Source organism: Capra hircus, chromosome 6, assembly GCF_001704415.2.
Source record: "Capra hircus breed San Clemente chromosome 6, ASM170441v1, whole genome shotgun sequence".
Lineage (NCBI taxonomy): Eukaryota > Metazoa > Chordata > Mammalia > Artiodactyla > Bovidae > Capra > Capra hircus.
The window spans coordinates 14,352,260-14,374,692 of record NC_030813.1 but is presented as its reverse complement, the minus strand read 5'-3'; positions in this window follow the sequence as shown (position 1 = coordinate 14,374,692).

The following is a 22,433-nucleotide window of genomic DNA, read 5'->3' as shown; positions in this document are numbered from 1 at the left end:
TGGTGGGAGAGCAGAGGTAAGGAAACTCAGGAGACTTGCTCTGCCACATGGCTTGCAATCTCATGTTTTATGGTAATGCGGTCACTTTTTGAGTTGTCTCTGGCCAATCATTCTGACCCATGGCCCTTTCTGCTCATGAGCACGTTGCTCAGCCAAACTGGAGTCCAGCATGAAGGATTCTGGGAGGTTGGTAGGACATGTGGACTGATGTCTCCTCTTTACTTTTGACCTTTCTTGAATTATTCTGGTTGGAGGTGGCTTGTTAGTTCCACGTTCCTTGAGAGGACCTCCTTTTGCAAGATAACTTGTGTAAATGGCTATTATCTTTCCTGGTCAGACAGCTAGTTTCAGTCAATATTTCCCCTAACACTCTGATCATTTAATACATTAATAAGATGTGGAAATTGGATTCAAACATACTCAATCTGATTACAGAATATGAATTTGTTACTATAATATATAAACTACATGCCTTCTTATCCATATAGTTTCCTTTGTTGTGCAGCTTTTAAGTTTAATTAGGTCCCATTTGTTTATTTTTGCTTTTATTTCCAATATTCTGGGTGATGGGTCATAGAGGATCCTGCTGTGATTTATGTCAGAGAGTGTTTTGCCTATGTTCTCCTCTAGGAGTTTTATAGTTTCTGGTCTTATGTTTAGATCGTTAATCCATTTTGAGTTTATTTTTGTTTATGGTGTTAGAAAGTGTTCTAGCTTCATTCTCTTACAAATGATTGACCAGTTTTCCCAGCACCACTTTTTAAAGAGATTGTCTTTTCTCCATTGTATATTCTTGACTCCTTTGTCAAAGATAAGGTGTCCATAGGTGAATGGATTTATCTCTGGGCTTTCTATTTTGTTCCATTGATCTATATGTCTGTCTTTGTGCCAGTACCACACTGTCTTGATGACTGTGGCTTTGTAGTAGAGCCTGAAGTCAGGCAGGTTGATTCCTCCAGTTCCATTCTTCTTTCTCAAGATTGCTTTGGCTATTTGAGTTTTTTTGTATTTCCATACAAATTGTGAAATTATTTGTTCTAGCTTTGTGAAAAATACTGTTGGAAGCTTGATAGGAATTGCATTGAATCTATAGATTGCTTTGGGTAGTATACTCATTTTCACTATATTAATTCTTCCGATCCATGAACATGGTATATTTCTCCATCTATTAGTGTCCTCTTTGATTTCTTTCAACAGTGTTTTATAGTTTTCTATATATAGGTCTTTAGTTTCTTTAGGTAGATATATTCCTAAGTATTTTATTCTTTTCGTTGCAATGGTGAATGGAATTGTTTCCTTAATTTCTCCTTCTATTTTCTCATTATTACTGTATAGGAATGCAAGGGATTTCTGTGTGTTGATTTTATATCCTGCAACTTTACTATATTCATTGATTAGCTCTAGTAATTTTCTGGTGGAGTCTTTAGGGTTTTCTATGTAGAGGATCATGTAGTCCAGAGTTTTACTTCTTCTTTTCCAATTTGGATTCCTTTTATTATTTTTCCGTTCTGATTGCTGTGGCCAAATCTTCCAAAATTATGTTGAATACTAGTGGTGAAAGTGGACACACTTGTTGTGTTCCTGACTTTAGGGGAAATGCTTTCAATTTTTCACCATTGAGGATAATGTTTGCTGTGGGTTTGTCACATATAGCTTTTATTATGTTGAGGTATGTTCCTTCTATTCCTGCTTTCTGGAGAGTTTTTATCATAAATGGATGTTGAATTTTGTCAAAGGCTTTCTCTGCATCTATTGGGATAATCATATGGCTTTTATTTTTCAATTTGTTAATGTAGTGTATTACATTGATTGATTTGTGGATATTGAAGAATCCTTGCATCCCTGGGATAAAGCCCACTTGGTCATGATGTATGATCTTTTTAATGTGTTGTTGGATTCTGATTGCTAGAATTTTGTTAAGGATTTTTGCATCTATGTTCATCAATGATATTGGCCTGTAGTTTTCTTTTTTTGTGGCATCTTTGTCAGGTTTTGGTATTAGGGTGATGGTGGCCTCATTGAATTAGTTTGGACGTTTATCTTCCTCTGCAACTTTCTGGAAGAGTTTGAATATGTTAGGTGTTAGCTTTTCTCTAAATTTTTGGTAGAATTCAGCTGTGAAGCCGTCTGGACCTGGGCTTTTGTTTGCTGGAAGATTTCTGATCGCAGTTTCAATTTCAGTGCTTGTGATGGGTCTGTTAAAATTTTCTATTTCTTCCTGGTTCAGTTTTGGAAAGTTGTACTTTTCTAAGAATTTGTCCATTTCTTCCACGTTGTCCATTTTATTGGCATACAGTTGCTGATAGTAGTCTCTTATGATCCTTTGTATTTCTTTGTTGTTTGTTGTGATCTCTCATTTTCATTTCTAATTTCATTGATTTGATTTTTCTCCCTCTGTTTCTTGATGAGTCTGGCTAATGGTTTGTCAATTCTGTTCTTAAGTTTTTAAGGTAGTTCCTTAAAGTTAAGATAGTACATTAAGGCTTTCTCTCTTTCATGATATATATGTCTTTTCTAAATACTTCATCTGTGGCCATAAGTTTTAAATTGTAGAGTATTTGTTACTATTCCATTCTAAAAATGTTTCATTTCCAAATGAGTATTCTTTCATCTATTTTGTTGTTATTCAGTTGCTAAGTCATGTGGGGACTCTTTGTGACCACATGAACACGTCAGCATGTCAGCACATCAGTAGCAGGTCAGGCCTCCCTGTCCTTCACAATCTCCCTGAGTTTCCACAAACTCATGTCCATTGAGCCAGTGATGCCATCCAGCCATTTCATCTTCTGTCACCCCCTTCTCTTGCGCTCAATCTTTCAAATGGTTTTAACACATGTTTCTAAGTTTCCAAATATGGCTTTTTTCTACTTGGCTTTGTTTATGTTTTTTGTTGTTATTGTTGTTTAATTTTAACTTAATTGCTTTCTGTTTAGAGAATAAGATTGTCATGTTGTTGAGTCTTACTTAATAGCCTATGATGTGTTCAAAATTTAGTCAGTTCAGTCAGTCAGTTCAGTTCAGTTGCTCAGTCATGCCCGACTCTTTGCGACCCCATGGCCTGCAGCACACCAGACTTCCCTGTCCATCACCAACTCCTGGAGCTTATCAAACTCATGTCTATAGAGTTGGTGATGCGATCCAATCATTTCATCCTCTGTCATCCCCTTCTCCTCCTGCCTTTGATCTTTCCCAGCATTTGGGTCTTTTCCAATGAGTCAGTTCTTCACATCAGGTGTCCAAAGTATTGGAGTTTCAGCTCAGCATCAGTCCTTCCAATGAATATTAGGATTGATTTCCTTTAGAATCAACTGGTTTGACCTCCTTGCAGTCCAAGGGACTCTCAAAACTCTTCTCCACACCATAGTTCAAAAACATCAATTCTTCAGCACTCAGCTTTCTTTATAGTCTGACTCTCAACATCCATACATGACTACTGGAAAAACCATAAGTTGGACTAGATGGACATTTGTTGGCAAAGTAATGTCCTGCTTGTTAATATGCTGTCTAGGTTGATCACAGCTTTCCTTCCAAGGAACAAGCATCTTTTAATTTCATGGCTGCAGCCACCATCTGCAGTGATTTTGGAGCCCCCAAAAATAAAGTCTGCCATTGTTGCCATTTGCCATGAAGTGATGGGACTGGATGCCATGATCTTAGTTTTCTTTCTGAATGTTGAGTTTTAAGCCAACTTTTAGACTCTCCTCTTTCACTTTCATGAGGAGGCTCTTTAGTTCCTCTTCACCTTCTGCCATAAGGTTGGTGTCATCTGCATATTTGAGGTTACTGATATTTCCCCCTGCAATCTTGATTCCAGCTTGTGCTTCCTCCAGCCCAGCGTTTCTCATGATGTACTCTGCATATAAGTTAAATAAGCAGGGTGACAATATACAGCCTTGACGTACTCCTTTCCCTATTTGGAACCAGTCTGTTGTTCCATGTCCTGTTCTAAGTGTTGGTTCCTGACCTGCATATAAATATTAGTTTCAATTATTATAGCCTAAGAGTAGAGGAAGAGAAGCAAGGAAGTATAGTATATAACTCTGCATAAAAGTTAAATAAGCAGGGTGACAATACATAACCTTGACATACTCCTTTCCTGATTCAGAGCCAGTTTGTTGTTCCATGTCCAGTTCTGACTGTTGCTTCTTGACCTGCATACAGATTTCTCAGGAGGTAGGTCAGGTGGTCTGGTATTCCCATCTCTTTCAGTATTTTCCACAGTGTGTTGTGATCCACACAGTCAAAGGCTTTGGTATAGTCAATAAAGCAAAAATGAATGATTTTCTGGAACTCTCTTGCTTTTTTGATGATCCAACAGATGTTGGCAATTTAATCTCTGGTTCCTCTGCCCTTTCTAAATTCAGCTTGAATATCTGGAAGTTCATGATTCACTTACTGTTAAAGCCTGGCTTAGAGAATTTGGGGCATTACTTTGCTAGCATGTGAAATGAGGGCAATTGTGTGGGAGTTTGAGCATTCTTTGGCATTGCCTTTCTTTGGGATTGTAATAAAAACTGACCTTTTCTGGTCCTGTGGCCACTGCTGAGTTTTCCAAGTTATCTGGCATTCTGAGTGCAGCACTTTAACAATATCATCTTTTGGGATTTAAAATGGCTCAGCTGGAATTCCATCACCTCCACTAGCTTTTTTCGTTGTGATGCTTCCTAAGGCCCACTTGACTTCACATTCCAGAATGTCTGGCTCTAGGTGAGTGATCACACCATCATGATTATCTGGGTCATGAAGATCTTTTTTGTACAGTTCTTCTGTGTATTCTCGCCACCTCTTCTTAAAATCTTCTGCTTGTGTTAGGTCCTTACCATTTCTGTCCTTTATTGTGCCCATCTTTGAATGAAATAGTCTTCTTGGTATCTCTAATTTTATTGAAGAAATCTCTAGTCTTTCCCATTCTATTGTTTCCCTCTATTTCTTTGCATTGATCACTGAAGAAGGCTTTCTTATCTCTCTTTGCTCTTCTTTGGCACTCTGCATTCAAATGGGTATATCTTTCCTTTTCTCCTTTGCCTTTAGCTTCCTCTCTTTTCTCAGATATTTGTGAGGCCTTCTCAGACAAACATTTTCCCTGCATTTCTTTTTCTTGGGGATGGTCTTGCTCCCTGTCTCCTGTACAACGTCACAAACCTCCATCCATAGTTTTTCAGGCATTCTATCAGATCTAATCCCTTGAATCTATTTGTCACTTCCACTATGTAAGGGATTTGATTTAGGTCATACCTGAGTGGTTTAGTGATTTTCTCTACTTTCTTCAATTTAAGTCTAAATTTGGCAATAAGGAGTACATGATCTGGGCCACAGTCAGCTCCCGGTCTTGCTTTTGCTGACTGTATAGAGCTTCTCCATGTTTGACTGCAAAGAATATAATCAATTTTATTTCAGTATTGATCATCTGGTGATGTCCACATGTAGAGTCTTATCTTGTGTTGTTGGAAGAGGGTGTTCACTATGCCCAGTGCGTTTGAACATAATATGTGCTTTGCAGTTATTGAATGAAAATTTCTATGTGACTTACTTAAAGTTAACCACGTTAATTAAAGCTTATATAGCTTTTTAAATGTATTTAATACTTGTATCCCCAGTCGTGTCCTACTCTGTGACCCCATGGACTGTAGCACACCAGGCTGCTCCGTCCATGGGATTTCCCAGACAAGAATACTGGAGTGGGTTGCCACTCCCCAACCCAATGAGCGAGCCCGTGTCTCTTGTGTCTCTTGTATTGGCAGGCAGATTCTTTACCACTGCCCCACCCGGGAAGCTCTTCTATAGTCTTACTGGTATTTTTGTCTGATAGATCTGTTTGGTTTGAGATATCTCAGCAGGAGATAACTCAAATATACCTTGTACATTTCAATAAAAGTAAACAACTATTTACATCTGGTATTTTTACTTTGCCTTTCCTCCTCTGAGATGTTACTTTTCCTATGACTGAGTTTCTCAGTTCTATTCATTCAAATCTATACTTAGGTGTTATCTCCATCTTAAGGCTTTTTCTACCCCTTCTAGATAGAAGAAACTCCTTCCCATAACACTTTATATGTCATCTCATTTTGCATAGTTATTTAGAGATGTTTTTCCCCACTTGTAAGACTGCAAAGTGTTAAAGATAGGGGCTATGTTTAATGAAATTTCCTATCATCTGAAGGGTAAACAGTAAGTCCTTAAGAAATACTCATTGTTGAAATCAGAAAAGAAATGGATGAATACATAAATGATTTAACTTAATGATAATATGACAAAACCCCTAAATCCAATAGAGACGCTGCTGCTAAGTCGCTTCAGTCATGTCCAACTCTGTGCGACCCCATAGACAGCAGCCCACCAGGCTCCTCCATCCCTGGGATTCTCCAGGCAAGAACACTGGAGTGGGTTGCCATTTCCTTCTCCAATACATGAAAGTGAAAAGCGAAAGTGAAGTCGCTCAGTCATGCCCGACTCTTAGTGACCCCATGGACTGTGGCCCACCAGGCTCCTCCGTCCATGGGATTTTCCAGGCAAGAGTGCTGGAGTGGGGTGCCATTGACTTCTCAGATGCTAAGGGAGCACATTAATACCATGGCTTGTTCCTACACATGATTCTTTTAGATTCTTTGAAACCATAGCTCCAAATTCAGTATTTTGCAAAAACCTGTGACTTTCAATTCAGAGCTATTGACTGAAGCATCACCAACAATTGAGTTTTCCAGTTAGTAGACCTTCTATTTTTTTCACAGTTAAGTGCACTCTTCCCAGCTGTTATTCCTGATTCTGCCATCATTTCTGCCAAAAACAACATCTTTCACCAGGCCCCTGCTCCTCAGCTGTGCCACTCCAAAACAATGTTTGCTCCTCATTAAAAATCTGCAAAGCCAACTGAGAGTCAATCCACCACAAAAGTAGCCCAAACCAAACTGCAGAGGAGAGACAGTCAAATCCGATCTCGGTTACTCACACCACTAAGGGGCTGTGCTGCTGCCTTCTACACAGGCTGGGAGCACTACAAAACCCTGTTGGGAGGCCATGATGGTCATCAAGCCATGTTGTCAGGAGACCACGTGCTGCTGCTGTTACTAGGTCATTGCGAACTAAATAAACCACAATTAATGGGTTGCAGCTTATGAAGAACATTGCAACTGAAGAGGCACTTGTACTACCCAACCCATGTAAATTGGACCCATGGTTCTGGTCTATCTCCAAGGAATAAGATAGGTTTTATAACCAGATGGGGCTCTAAACAAAGAAATTGGCCATGGATACTGGGTCGCTGGCCCTCACAGTAGTCTGCTGTGACACTGAAAGATCCAGGATGAGAAGTTAAAGCAATCCAGATCATTTGAGAAGTGTGGATGATTTGATATGTTTAGAGCCCCAGGCAAACACGTGAATTTTGTGATTCTGCATCTCTTTCACCCATATTCTAGAGATCTGGCTAAATCTGATGCTTTTTCATGCTCAGGGCTCTGAATTACCAGCTATTCAAAAAAAAAAAAAAAGCATTAATAACGTCAAAATGCATTTTAAAACACCTCTGCTTTTAGGATACATTTCCTTAATACTATACATTTCTTTAATCATATGATTCACCCTATGATTTTTTGGCAAAGCTCATAAATTATCAGTCCCTTCATGGTTTGAATTCTACAGAAATTCCAAAGTACCTCATTTATTCCTCTGCTAGACACAACCGATCTGACCTTCTCTACTAAAAATACAAGAGATTTCCCTTCTTACAGAATACTTAGACCATGAGAAATTTGCAAAGATCTTATGTGTAGTTAAATAGCAAAGACATAAGAAATTCAATTGCAGTTACTTTATGTAATTAGACATTGGATGGAAGGAAAAAAAAAAAAAAACTGAATGAAGCCAAGCAAGTAAGAAATCTTTTGTTATAACAGCCGTCTAAACTTTTAAATTATATTTTAGAGTAGAAAGTAACTGGGGAACATTCACTAAAATCTGGTACATGAACAATGTTCTCAAAGACAGTTAAGAGCCACCCAAAGGATGCTCAAACTGCTAAGTATCAAGATCATTTTATGCAACTGATCAAATGACCCTGAATATGCCAGATTAACTGGTAGTGTGAGCATGGAAATGGGAGATAGGGAAGCACTGTACGTGTCAGGTCAGACTGGATCGTTAGCCCTCAGAATATGCCCAGGACTGCTAAGCTGTCACTTTAGAACAATATCTTCCCGTTCACAACCTCCTACAAAAAGACTGGCAAGAGAGGACAACTTTCCAGAGTAAAAAGTAAAGATAAAAGTAGGTTTCAAGTGAATATGTATCCAGAGACAAATACAGGAGAGAACAGAGAGGAAGCATTAAAAAAAAAACAGATATATCTCAAAAATAATATATTCTAGACTTGGTTGCAGGTAATGTTTCATGAGTGCATTTCCTACAAGAGAGTAACTACTTCTTCCAGAACATACAGAGAATAAAAGGTTTAAACATGCATACAAATATGTATGTTAAAGCCAGTGGGTATTTAAAAGTCTGATTTAAGATATTGAAAACAGAGGTAAGGTGGCTAAAAGAATTTTATCCATTTGTATAAGGAACATATTTATAATTGTTAAAACATCTGCAGATGGTAATTTCTGAAGTAATTTACAAATGCTATTGGCATATTTCTATGTTTATATGACTACTTCATTGTTAAATAAATAATATTTAATACATATGTGATAAATAATATATAAGTAAAATTTGTATTTTCCCTTCATAATACAGCTATACTTGTACAAAATTATAACTTATCTTCATGAGATCTGTCTTTGACCTGTGACTGTTGCAATATATATTTATATATAAATACATACACAGATATTTATATAATATATACAAATAGAATATTTAAATTACTTTCTTGTATGATACTATGAATTATAATATTAGGGAAACTAATTTTAATTTAATTCCTTATACCTGTAATATGTGTATTTTTATATAAAGCTACATTTAAAATAAGTTTAAGTAATATATTAATCACATAGAATAAGTCATATAATAAATTATATTACCCATCGTAACCATTCACCTACTATGTTAACAAAACAGAACAATCCAAATATTCCTTAATGATCATGCTAACTTGGTTAAGAACAACCTTCCCAAAATAAATGACTAACTATATTAGCAAGATTTGGAAACTACATTTCAATGTTTTCTTCCACCCACAGAGAGATTATTAATAATTCTTTATTGTAGAAGATAAACCAAACCAAACATTTATTAATGTGAGGAGTTAATATTTTTGCTTTATTATTTTGTAACCAAGCAAAAATAAACATTTAAGATCATTGTCTCTATTTTATCTTTTATTGTTACCTTTATTATCACTTCACTGTTAATAGATACAATTGCAAATTCAATTGAGATAAAATTTCTAGTTAATTTAAAAGACCTTGAGAATTTGCTAAACCAAGAGAAAAAAAGGAGAAAGGTTGGGAGTCGCTGCCCCTCTCAAATGAAAATGAATTATGTAAACATAGATTACACAGTGTGGGGGAAATACACAAAAGCTATCTCTGACTTTTCTCAGCTCACTGGGTCTGCATCTCTTCCATCATCAGCTGTGTGCACAAAACACCTTACAAATCATAATATGATAACAGACTCAGTGTCAGTTATGATTCATAATTGCATGTTTTACTTTAGTTTGATATCCTTTCTCAGTCATATGTGTATGTATTTATATTGGCATATGCATTGCAAATATACATTACTTGTACATATATTATATGTGAGAGAAACCTAGTTAGTTGTATCAGTCACCAAACTAATATTAATGAAAATTGGGGAAACTGTGTGTGTGTGTGTGTCTGTGTTCGCATGTGTGTGCCATTTGGGAGGATAGCACATAAGAGAGCATAGCTTCTGATTTAATCTCTATGGTGTAAGGCTTTTTTTTAATTAATAAATTTGAGATTTTATGATATTTTAGATTTATAGAAAAATTGAGCAGGTAGAACCCCCTGTGCAGAGCAGAGGGGGTTTATGGGAAGGGCTTTTGTTGGATAATTCTTTGCATGGAAAAATCACACCTAGCACCTTAGTCTGATGCTAGGTGTCACGAATAACAGAAATAAGATTTTTTGACAGCTGTTGTAATTCCATATTTCTACACACACACATACACACATGTGTATTTGCTTACTTGAGGAAGAAAGAAGTGAACACGAGTCTGAACTAGGTCCACCATCTGCAAGTCACTAGTGAGGAGCAGAATGTTTTCATCGGTCATTATGGGTCAGATCTCAATGATTAAAAACCCCAGAGCTTCTCAAGGGTATAATTTCCTGGTTCTCCACCTGCACACTTCCCCATGGACCTCATCACCCTTGACTCTAAACAAATTCTGGAAAAGCTAGTTAATTCTAATTGAGAAGCAGAGTTTAACTATACATGCAAAAGGAAATTAGTTATGTTGATAATCAGATAAAATTAGCACAGGATTTTGTCAAAAATACCAGAAGAAAATGTTTCCTTGACTTTGACTTGTATCATCTATTACTAACTGGATGCAAAAATAATTTTATAATATGGTTTTTAAAAAATAAATATTTTCTTGAGGTTTCACATCAGATATCATCATTGGACCAACAGCCACATTTCGATGGCCTGAGAAGCTCAATTCCTCTTTTGAATGCTTTGGAGTCAATAAAACCCCAAATGATTTGGGCCAATCACATATCCACTAGTTATTTAAACCCTTGAGCATTTCAAAGGGAATTTAATCTATATGATCCGATTCATTTACACTTTACTCATCAAAGCAGTGTCTGTAGAGTTACTCGATGTTATAAAACTCTTTATATAAAAATGCTTTAATACATATTTTTCAAAATGAGAATGTCATTTCAAAATTAAGCTATTTCCTTCTACTTCTAAATTTCCACAATTAGTTCAAAGCCAGAATATTTCTAGCTTTAAAGATATTGAATTTTCATAGAAGCATTCTATCTTTCCCAGTCACAGCCAGATCACAGAGCTTTCGCTCTTGGTGTCTGCGATTCCAACATGCCTCCATAATTACAAACAGTGCACTGTAGTTGTTCTGAGACAAAACAGCCCTCTACGCTTAAGGAACTGATAAAACAATGGGTTGAAATGATCTTCCTAGACTTAATATTTTCCCTTCAATGAACAGTGCTAACATTAGAAATAAATGGGATAGAATGTGGTGATGCCAACATTTCAAAAGCAAATATGGATAAAGAGCTAAAACTCTTACTCAAAACCAATCTGGAAAGAAACATCAGTAGTTGATTTCTATTTAAGATACTAGCATAGGGCTATCTTTTGGTGTTGTCGTCTTATTATGCAAACTATTGTGTTCTTTTGTCTACATTACCTACATTTATAACACGAAATGATAAACATAAGGCTGCAGTTTTGTTTGTTTGTTTGTTTGTTTTTAAAGTTTGGGACAGAATCTAAATGCAAAATATTTTATTTGATGATCATTTGAGAATTCCAATTATTACATACTTGAGGTTACATAATATCTTGTGGTATACTGACTATTGTATGGGACATATAGTGAATAAAATTGAAAAAATAAATATTCTGGAGTCCTTGATACAACCCAAATCCTGTCTGAGGGTCTTACCTGTGGGCTTATTCGGTAAAGAATCTGCCTGCAACCCAAGAGACCCAAGCTTGATCCTTGGGTTGGGAAGATCCCTTGGGGTAGAAATGGCAACCCCCCCGTACTATTCTTGCCTGGGAGAGCCTGGCAGGCTACAGTCCATGGGGTTGGAAAGAGTCAGACACGATTGTGAGACTAGCACTTTCACTTTCAAATCCTGTCTGAGTCTTTTATGATTAATCTTTCTCTGCCCACCACAGCTAGATTGATCTGTCTTAACACTGTCTTCCTTACGCTACTGCAACTCCCCGATGTTTTCAACCTTAGACTCAAAATCTTCTGACTGGTTTTCAGTGCCTGGGTTTTCTGACTCCAGTGGGTTCATTCAGTACGTTTACACCTTAACATTTAGACAGGTTCCTCTTGAAAGTGGAGCACATGTGATCACTCCTACATCTCTGCGTTTGTTTAATCTTCTATCATGAATCCCTCACCTTTTTTTTTTTTTACACACATCCGTCTCCTAATATTTATTAAGGTACACATCAAGTTGTATTCTTTCTAGAAATTGTCTTTTCTGATCACACAGATCTCTCCCTTCTAAGAGCTACTATGGCACTCAGCAGCTATACCCAAGAATTTAACATTTCACTTTGTGTTAGTTACTTTACCCACAAATTCCAAACTGATTGCATGCTTCTTGAGGTCTACAACAATGCGCACATTATCTATCAAAACCCTAGGCAAATAATACACAAGCAAGAAGCGTTTATTGTAGGATTAATTGATTAGTGATTAAAATAGTAGAGAATTTTGTAAATTCTAGCTCTTAAGTTTCACACTTGTGAACCAAAATTAGTAAACTACCCTCTCTCAAAGACATTGATTACATCACTAGTTACTTCATTTGTTATACATACATTAGGCTTATGGATGCAAAGAATAATGATCAAAATATTTTTAAAACTCAAAGCAAACTGATTTGTGGCTGATGTTTGGATTTATATATAATTCAAATTTTTGATATTCAAAGTTCTCCCTGAATCTTGCCCCATCTCTCCCTTCTAAATTCATGCACCATTTCAATGTAAGCAAAAGTTTGGTTTTGTTTGTTTTTTTACTCTTGTCTTCTCACTGCTTCTTAAGCTCAAGCCTACTATTTCCTCATTTTAACATGAGGAAATATTTGTCCAAGTTCAGATGAACAGTTCTTTTCTATCCCCTTCTAGCCTCTTTCTGGCTATTGACCTTCTCTTTTCTTTAATTTCTAGAGAAATTTTTAAATAAACTACCATTTCAGAATTAATTTCAAGCCTGCTTTTTAGTTTATGTTTCAAACATACATCTATTTCCTCTGCATCTAGGATATAAGCAGGTATAAGGAACATATATTAACTCTTTAATTAAATAATTTGTTCCCTAATACGGGCACAATAGGCTAAATACCTTCTTTTGAATGATAAATCAATAAATAATTTTATATGTTTTAATAACTTTCATAAAAGTAACATTAAATATAAGACATTAAAGATTTATATTCCAAGAGGTTGCTAATTATTTTTAATGACTACATGTTCACCATATTCAGGCCCTCTTCTACCTTTTGTGGATTAACTAATGTAACTGTCATAGCTCTTAAAATAGGCATTAGTATCTCAGTGTGGGGGCTTCCCAGGTGGCACTAGTGGTAAAGAACCTGCCTGCTAGCACAGGAAACATAAGGGAGGCAGGTTCGATCCCTGGGTCGGGAAGATCCCCTGGAAGAGGAAATGGCAACCCACTCCAGTATTCTTGCCTGGAGAATCCCATGGACAGAGGCGTTGGGCGGGGTATGGTCCATTGGGTCACAAACAGTTGGACATGACTGAAGCGACTTAGCACTCACCCACGCATCCAGTTTTACAGTTAAGAAAACTAAAGCCAACAGGACCTAAATAATCTGCTCCAAATCCCACAAAACTAGACCTCAATATAGTCACAACAAATACTAACTCAACATCTGTGATCTACCAGGAATTCTATTAGGTGACTCACTTTTCTAAGTCATATTTTCCAGTAGACATTATCACATTATGTTCATAGGCTAAAAAACTGACATTGACAAAAAAACTGATCATTGATCATGGACACTTTTACAAAGTCACACCACAAAAATCTTCTCATATAAGGTCACTAAATGCTTTTCCTATTACTATACCTCTGATATGATGGTGGTTTAGTCACTAAGTCATATCTCACTCTTTGCAACCCCATGGCCTGTAGCCTGCCAAGTTCCTCTGTCCATGGGATTTTGACAGTATTATCCTTTTATCTGTTTTGTTTGAGAGTCAAAGTCATATTTATGATTTTTGGTACATCTAACTATATAAAACCAGTTGAAATTAAAATCCTTTAAGGACAGCAGGGCAGGATAATCTAGTAGGCTGACATAGCACATGCTTTGTACCTCTAGGAAACAAGGGTTTCTGAAGATATTTTGAAGTGTGTTATTTCTGAAAATAAAACTATGGAGTAGGTATAGTGAAAAAAATGTATTGGACATTCTTATAATTAGTCTATGTTTTAGTATTTGTGTACTTGGCATCTGTTGCCTCAATTCTTTAATCCTCCCTATATCTACTCTCTTTGCTCTGTGACTTTTCAGATTCTCCCATGAAGGGGTAGAGTATATTTTCCTTCTTTTTGGTTTCAGGTTGGCCCACAAGTCTTGCTCTGATCAACAGAACAGGACAGAATTGATGATATGCCAGTTCTGATTCTAGGCTTTGAGAATCTTCACATATTTCAATTCTCTTTCCAAGACCCCTGCCATCAACTTATAAAGAATATGGCTGGACTAGTTTTCTGGTTCCAAAAGTAGTTAGAGAAACACGAAGAGCCTAGCTAAACTGCTCACATGGAAACCAGTCTAGATCATCTGAGGCCCAGCAGAGCCTCTAAGCACATGAAGAAGGTCAGCTTAGATTAGTGGAGACACAGAGCTGTGCTGGGCTTAGATCAGTTGATCTCAGCTGTTCAGATAAACACCTAAATACATGTTGAATACTGTAGATCAGTACAGTTTGCAGTAGTTTGCTACACAGCATTATTATGGCTAATAGTATCACTATTACTGGAATCAACAAATTGGGTGTGGATATAGCATTGTTGGAGAAGGCAATGGCACCCCACTCCGGTACTCTTGACTGGGGAAAATCCCATGGACAGAGGAGCCTGGTGGGCTGCAGTCCGTGGGGTCACTAAGAGTCGGACACGACTGAGCGACTTCACTTTCACTTTTCACTTTCATGCATTGGAGAAGGAAATGGCAACCCACTCCAGTGTTCCTGCCTGGAGAATCCCAGGGACAGGGGAGCCTGGTGGGCCGCTGTCTATGGGGTTGCACAGAGTCAGACATGACTGAAGCGACTTAGCAGCAGCAGCAGCATAGCACTGCTAACATCTCATGGGTCACAGCTGTATACAATTTTTAGGAGAAAGAATATAATGGTGTAGGGTAATATTAATTTTTTATTGAGGTGAAATTATTGATAATAACTAAATTTATATTTTCATAAATTAGGGTACAAGCATACTTTAAATTATTTAAATAGCCAACAAAGGAGAAAAGCTAGAAATTGTTAAACATAGTTTTGTTCATGGAAAAGACAAAGTGTGAAAGACAGACTTTTACTTTTTGTTATTTAAACATCCATATTTGTAACTTTGTTACCATGTCTATTTACTGTTATAATAATAATCATAATCTGATGCTTTAGGTTGGTAAATCAGATTAATCGCCATCGTAAAATCAGAAGATGTCTTTAAAAAATGCTGTGTGTTTGCATTTGTTGGTTTTGGTTTATTCTGAGGAAGAAAAGAGAACCGTTTTTCTGAGACTTAGTTGACAAAATTAGACAAGAGAGTGAACAGAGGTAAGGATGTATATATGTGAGAGGGGTTATTCCGAGTGTCCTCTATCTTTCTATAGCCTTTAGCTTAGATTTCTTTTTCTTACGAAGGCTCTTGCCATCTCAAATCTGGGTTTATTATCTTAAGTATTTCAGAGTAGCAGTCCTGCTTCTTTACTTGTCTTTATGTGTCTAAACTACTATATCTATGACGAAAGGGACACATTTTTATTGCTGTATCTCCAACCCTAAGTATAATTCCAGTACCATCAGTTGGCCCTCAATAAACACAATTTTATATGAAGTAACATAGACTTTCATTTAGAAAAATATTTATTCTCTCATTTGCTAATAAATTTTGACTAATTTTAGATATTTTATTTTAAGGTCATGACAATATTTTCCCCAAAGTGGTCATGTTTTTTTATTATAAGAGTAAACAGACTTATGGTAACAAAGTTACAAAATATGTATGTCTGAATGACAAAAAGTAAAAATATCTTTTTCACACTCCCAGTCTTTTCTGTAGACAAAACTATGTTTAATGATTTCTAATTTTTTTCTTCTTCAATGGCTGTTTAAATCATTCAAAGAAGTAAGTTTGTACCTTAATTTCTAAAAATATAAATTTCATTATTATCAATAGTTTCACCTCAATAAAAAATGAATGATATTACATCATTATATCCCTCCTCCTAAAAAATGTATACAGATTTTTTTTTACTTCCTTCATTTTTTAATTTTAGTATGCAGTACCTTAAATAATGTATTTAAACCTTAATTTCTGGATCCATCATTGCAGATATTTCCTGACACCTAGTACATGAGAAATAAATGATTGATGGCAGCAGGTCTAGAAAATAAATGTACCATCCATGTTAAAGCAGAAAATCAGAGGCTCTGAGATAAAGGTCCTCGGAAACATATGGATCCCAATTAGCATCTGCTATAATTAAGGAGGTCTGTGTTCACAATAATAATGTATAGCTAAATGCTGCTTTTTATAAACAAGAGAAAAAAAAGATAACTTGAAAAAAAGCATATAAAATGGTAAAAAAAAAACATATAATAATATCATGGGCCAAATATAAGCTACATTGGGGCTTCCCCAGTGGCTCAAACAGTAAAGAATCTGTCTGCAATGCAGGAGACCCAGACTCAATCCCTGGGTTGGGATGATCCCCCCTGGAGGAGGGAATGAAGACCCACTCCAGTATTTTTGCTGGAGAAGTCCATGGACAGAGGAGCCTGGTAGCCACAGTCCATGGGTTCACAGAGGCAGACACTCCTGAGCCACTAACACTTTCAGTTTCAAGATGTCATGTGCCTCAGAAATCAATGGGTTACATTTCCAATTCAACAGATCAAACCAAATAAACTTAATTCTGATATAAATAACATTTTCATACTATTATATGTTGAACTTTTTCTTTTCCATTATCTGAATCATCTTATAGATTTTTGAAGTAGGGAAAGTGATTCAAGTTGTAATAGAAGATCTAATCACAATAACGCACTCCAGTATTCTTGCCTGGAGAATCCCAGGGACAGAGGAGCCTAGTGGGCTGTCATCTATGGGGTCGCACAGAGTCAGACACTACTGAAGTGACAGCAGCGGCAGCAGCAGTCACGATAAAAGGTAACACTATGACAGAAAGAGCAGGCGGAAGGTACAAAGGAGGAGAACGATTACGAATAATTATGTTTATAAGAGAGAAGTTCTAGAAGAGTGTCATTAAATTCAAATAAAATTAATGCTAACCACATGTTTTAATATTTCTGAAATAATAAAATTTCTCCCCAAATCACTTAAATCAATTATAAACAGATCCAACTTTCATGCTCTGAAATTATTTCCATTTATGGAAATTAATAATTTTTGGTTAGCCAGAAAAGGTAGTTTGATGCCATTGTCAAACAAATTTTTCCAGGGAAATTGGATTTCCTATGTTACATTAGGAATTCCAACTTAAAAATATCCCATATGTTATTTCACAATACCAAGACTAGTAATTTAGTCATACGTTCACATATATATTTATTAATATATATGTGCATGAATATATATATGTATATTACTATGTAGTCTCAAAATCAATGAATTATAGGAGAGAGTAAACAATTACAATATGAAACAAATTAAGATACTGCCACTCAAAGATTATTTTTTAAAATAGGTCAAATCTCATTTTCTATTTTATAAAGTTTTATAAATGACAATAATTGATATTTGGTAACTTGCCTTGCAGATTAGATAAACTTAAATAACCAAACAGTTTATAAAAGCATTCTCTGCATCAGTGTTCACTTTCCAAGGGCACACATTCCTTTCATGAGGATTAAAGTTTGGAAATTAATCCATGTCATGGGTCATTCATTAAAATTAAGTCTATTCTTTTTTATAAGATCTTTTTGATGTGGACTATTTTTGTAAAGTCTTTATTTAATTTGTTACAGTATTTTGGAGAAGGAAATGTCACCCCACTCCAGTGTTCTTGCCTGGAGAATCCCAGGGATGGAGGAGCCTGGTGGGCTGCCGTCTGTGGGGTCGCATGGAGTCGGACACGACTGAAGCGACTCAGCAGCAGCAGCAGTGTTGCTTCCGTTTTATGTTTTGGTTTTTTGGCCACGAGGAGTGTGGGACCTTAGCACCCCAACCAGGGATTGAACCTGCACCTCCTGCACTGGAAAGTGAAGTCTTAACCATTAGACTGCCAGGGAAGTCCCCAAATTAATTCTAAATCTGGATCTTAAACAGCAATGGTACAGTGAAAACATGATGTGAGAATCCCATGTTTCTGTACTTCGATTTCTAGACTTGAGTAATCTCATCTCCAAAACAAAGCACTGATTAGACAGTCTCCAAAATCGCTTGAAAAATCAAACATTCCATGGATGGCAGATCAGGGAACATCTTTTACAGTCTAAGGAACACAGTTCCTTCTTCAATACTTTTTTTGTTTCCTGAACACATGTAAGAATTAAAGATTTTAATAAAAAAAATAATAAAAATAAAAATTAAAAAAATGAAACGCAAAAAAAAAAAGGAATTTAAAAGTAACTTCTCTCTAGAAAAAAATGAACATCTAATATTAAAAGAACTTGAAACATTATTTGAAATTATAAATTATATGATTTGGAGTAATAATAGTTAAGAAACTTTGTAATATTAGGAAATTACTCAAAAATATATAGATTTCACATATTCTACTTTGTTTTCTAGCAGTCATTCAGTCATTCAAAAACTTGGTTTCTTTTCATTTTATAGGTATTTTTGACTTCAATATTGGCTTAACTATATTTATGAGTATTTATCATCATTCTTTTAGGCAGGTATCTCTCGAGTAAACTATTGTAAATTCCAATAGAGAAATGATAAAAATCAGGGAATGTTTTATAACGAAAGCTTTCCTTTTTGCAGAACTTAATCTCAAAAGAGAAATAAAAAGATTTTAAGAGTCACACAACATGTAAACAGAATGTTTTCTTCTGATCTCAGCTTTAGTACATGCAGTATTAGGAGAACATACATTTAAATTGCATGACCCCAAGAGAAGATATTTGCAGAAACCATTCAGTAATGTCTTCCTTTCTACACTGTAAAACAAAAAGCCAAGAGTCTGAGAAAATTCCCAGTTTTAAGAACTCTAACTCAACTGAAAAGTTTTGTAGAAATTTTCTTAGAATATTTTATCTCACAAAAATTTCTGCAACTGGAATAGGTGTGAAACAAAAAGAAAGTTTGCTGGATTTTTATTGGGCTTTACTGAGATAAAATTCACATACCATAAAATATGATATAAACTTTACTGTTTTAAAGTACACAGTTCCTTGTCCTATTGGATCTAATTGATACTGGTAAACCAAACTGCTATACTCTGATTTGAAAATGCTATAAATATAAACAGAAACAAAAATGAAAACAGAACCCTGAATGAAGATGATGTATGGTAAGGTGATTCCTAGATAGTGATGAGAGTTTTAAATTCTTAGAAGTGAATTGTTACAGATAAAAAGGGGTTAAATATCTCAAAGCCATACGAAAATAAGAAGATACTTAGGACACAATAGCAAAGACAAATAACTTTATATAAAGAAATATGCCAATTTTGTAAGTTATAAAAAATTTGAATGAAAAACATGTTTATTAACAAAAGCTATCTCTGAGTTCTAAGAACATAAATGGTTTTAGAATTTTTTTCTTCCTACTTTTCTATATATTCTACATTCAAGTTTTTCTTAATTACCAGAAATAAACACTATTAAAATTTCACAGTTCTCTTCAATTTTGCATGTGAAAAACAAAACAAAAAAATTTGCTTGGCTTTCTTTGCCCTTCTACTCTCCAACGCTAAATTTTTTCAAGAAAAAAAGAAAGTTATATGGTAACCATAGCTTCGCTTTTTTTAGAAGGCTGTTTATGGCTATTGCTACATTTAGAAAGAATTCAAACAACACAGCCTTCACCATCTGATGCCATTTTCTGTTTGCAAATTTACCTCCCAATTGTTCTTCCAATGAGTCAGTTCTTGACTTTAGTCAATTTTATGATGGTCCTCTGAACAAACCAAATAAACACTTTAGTGTAAATATTTGCTCAGGAAGCCTTCCCACTTTCTCTAATTATCCAGGTTCTATCCTCACTTTTGCTTTAGGATCAAATCTCATCTCATCCCTCCTTCTCTGAGTAGATCCATATGATATCCTCTCTTCTCTAAATTTGTTTCTGTAACTTTTAGTTTGGCACTAAGTTACATAAAACTTTGCAGTGTTGTTGTTACTGAGAACTTACATTTGATGCGGAAACCCAATTATGGGGAGCATGGTGGCAAGGTCAGAATACTGAGTAAGAAATTCAATATCCTCCCAAACTAAAGACAAAATTTACTCTAAAGGTTGGGTTGGAGCTCAGCCTACAGTTGGGGAGTGGGTAGAGCTGGTTGCCGTGACATGGTTATGAAACCTCTTGGAAACCTAGTAGAGGACGCTTCTATCTGCCAAAGTTTAAATGGACAAATTAATCTTGATTCTGCAATCTGTAGTTAATATTTATACTTTTTCTCTTGCTCATTCCCTGATAACTAGATATTGAGTAGAGTGATGCATTGACTGAAACAGTTGGGATGGATTCATTTCGAGAAGTATCCTCAGTCTCTTACTATCCTTCCCTAGATCCTGGGATTTCTCCAGATTCCTGCTCTGCCTAAGATAGACTATTTTATTTTGTTCTGATTCCGAAAGTCATTCATATCTCTTTAATGCATGCTTTTTTGTGATGGTAATTAGAAATGGACAGACTTGAACCAGTATCACTAACCTCATGTGTAGTCTTAAACTCCAGTGTCAAATAATGCCCATTCATATCAGTGTTTAGAACTGTATGCACGATAGCATGTGAGGCTAGAATAAACAACTAATGTCATCGAATACATTTCTGATTTTGTAAGCAAGGAAAGCAGCAAACATTGACTTTACAGACAAGTTATTCTTAAATAGTGATATAGTTCTTTCCTTATATAAGCTCCTTTTATATCTGTACCTTGGTATTTAAAAAGTACTTGACATGCAGTGAGACACTGATAAATGTATATTCAATGAGTTTCTTTTAGGAATATTTCACCTGTCTGTTGAATCCAATCATGATTTATGTTTCTGAGAATTTAAGTAATACAGGGAGGTTATTACTTTAAAAAGGGGCCACCCATCCACTGAAGAACTAAGGACATATTATCAAAGCAAAATGTAAACCATGTTTATAAAAGAAATGTCTAAGTAAAGTGATGATAATATTTTAAAAACTAATTATCAGAGTAGTTAGACTGCCAGTTAGAAACTTTGATCCCATGTTTCTACATACTTGCTCTTCTGAAAAGTGCTAGGAAGTCCCAGGGATACGGGTCTTAACACGCTTCACGCGCCCATCTTCCACACACACACGCTCACTCCCCTGCCTTCAGTTCCTCAGTTTAAAAACAGGGAACTGTTAGTGGCAGCACTCTGGCTGATATTAATTGCCAGGCCCAGGGAAAGAGGCAATTTATCAGATAACTGGGTCCCAGGCCATACAGGGCCTTAGAGATTAAAATGATCACCTTGAATTGCACTCAGAAGCTAAAAGGCAATCAGCACAGACAGCAGAGCACAGGTGTAACATGCTTCATGCAGCCAATCTAGTTAAGCAAGCGGCCCGCAGCATTTTCCGGGCATGCACCTTCCGAGTGGTCTCTTAAGTGTTGTTCCCCACAAAGCTTGGAGCTCGAATTGAATACAAATTTTTCACGTGTTTGAGGATTTCTCCTGGAAGAAATGATTTTTAAAGAGAAAACAAATGAAAACCCCTAGGAAATAGGCTCCAGAGAATTTGCTAAAATCAAAGGGCACCAGGAAAATAAAACGTGCTAGGAAAATTATGAGCAAGAGAGTTTCAAAACGTTATGTCCAACACATCTGCAAGTTCTTAGAACATTCACACTCCCTCCCTTCCCAAACTGGAAAACCACTGGAGACATTAAGTGTGCGGACAAGGTCCACCCAGAGTCCATCCTCACTTTTTAACGTGGGAAATAGTGTTTACTATCGCAATTGGAGTCAGAGCTGAACAAACTCATTTAATAATGGAAGCATGTGGAAAGGCTCCCACAAGGGCATAGGGTCTTTCTAATATCCAGGGGTCAGTGTAAGAAGCACATTGGACAAACACAAGAGAGTGGCTCATGGTTTAAGTATCAGGTTCGACATTTTGAGACACCTTTGGACATTTGGTTTAAATCCCCTTGTGGTTAGTAGAGTCTTTCAGTGGCAGAGAAACTCAGTTTCTGCAATGAACTGTCCTTTCCCTTTTATGATCTGTTTTCTACCTCTCTGTTCCACTTTGGTGGAACACAAAAGTCCCATATGTACCTGCATCTATAGGTTAATAACAGCAGTGGGAGGACATGCCCAGGTCCCTA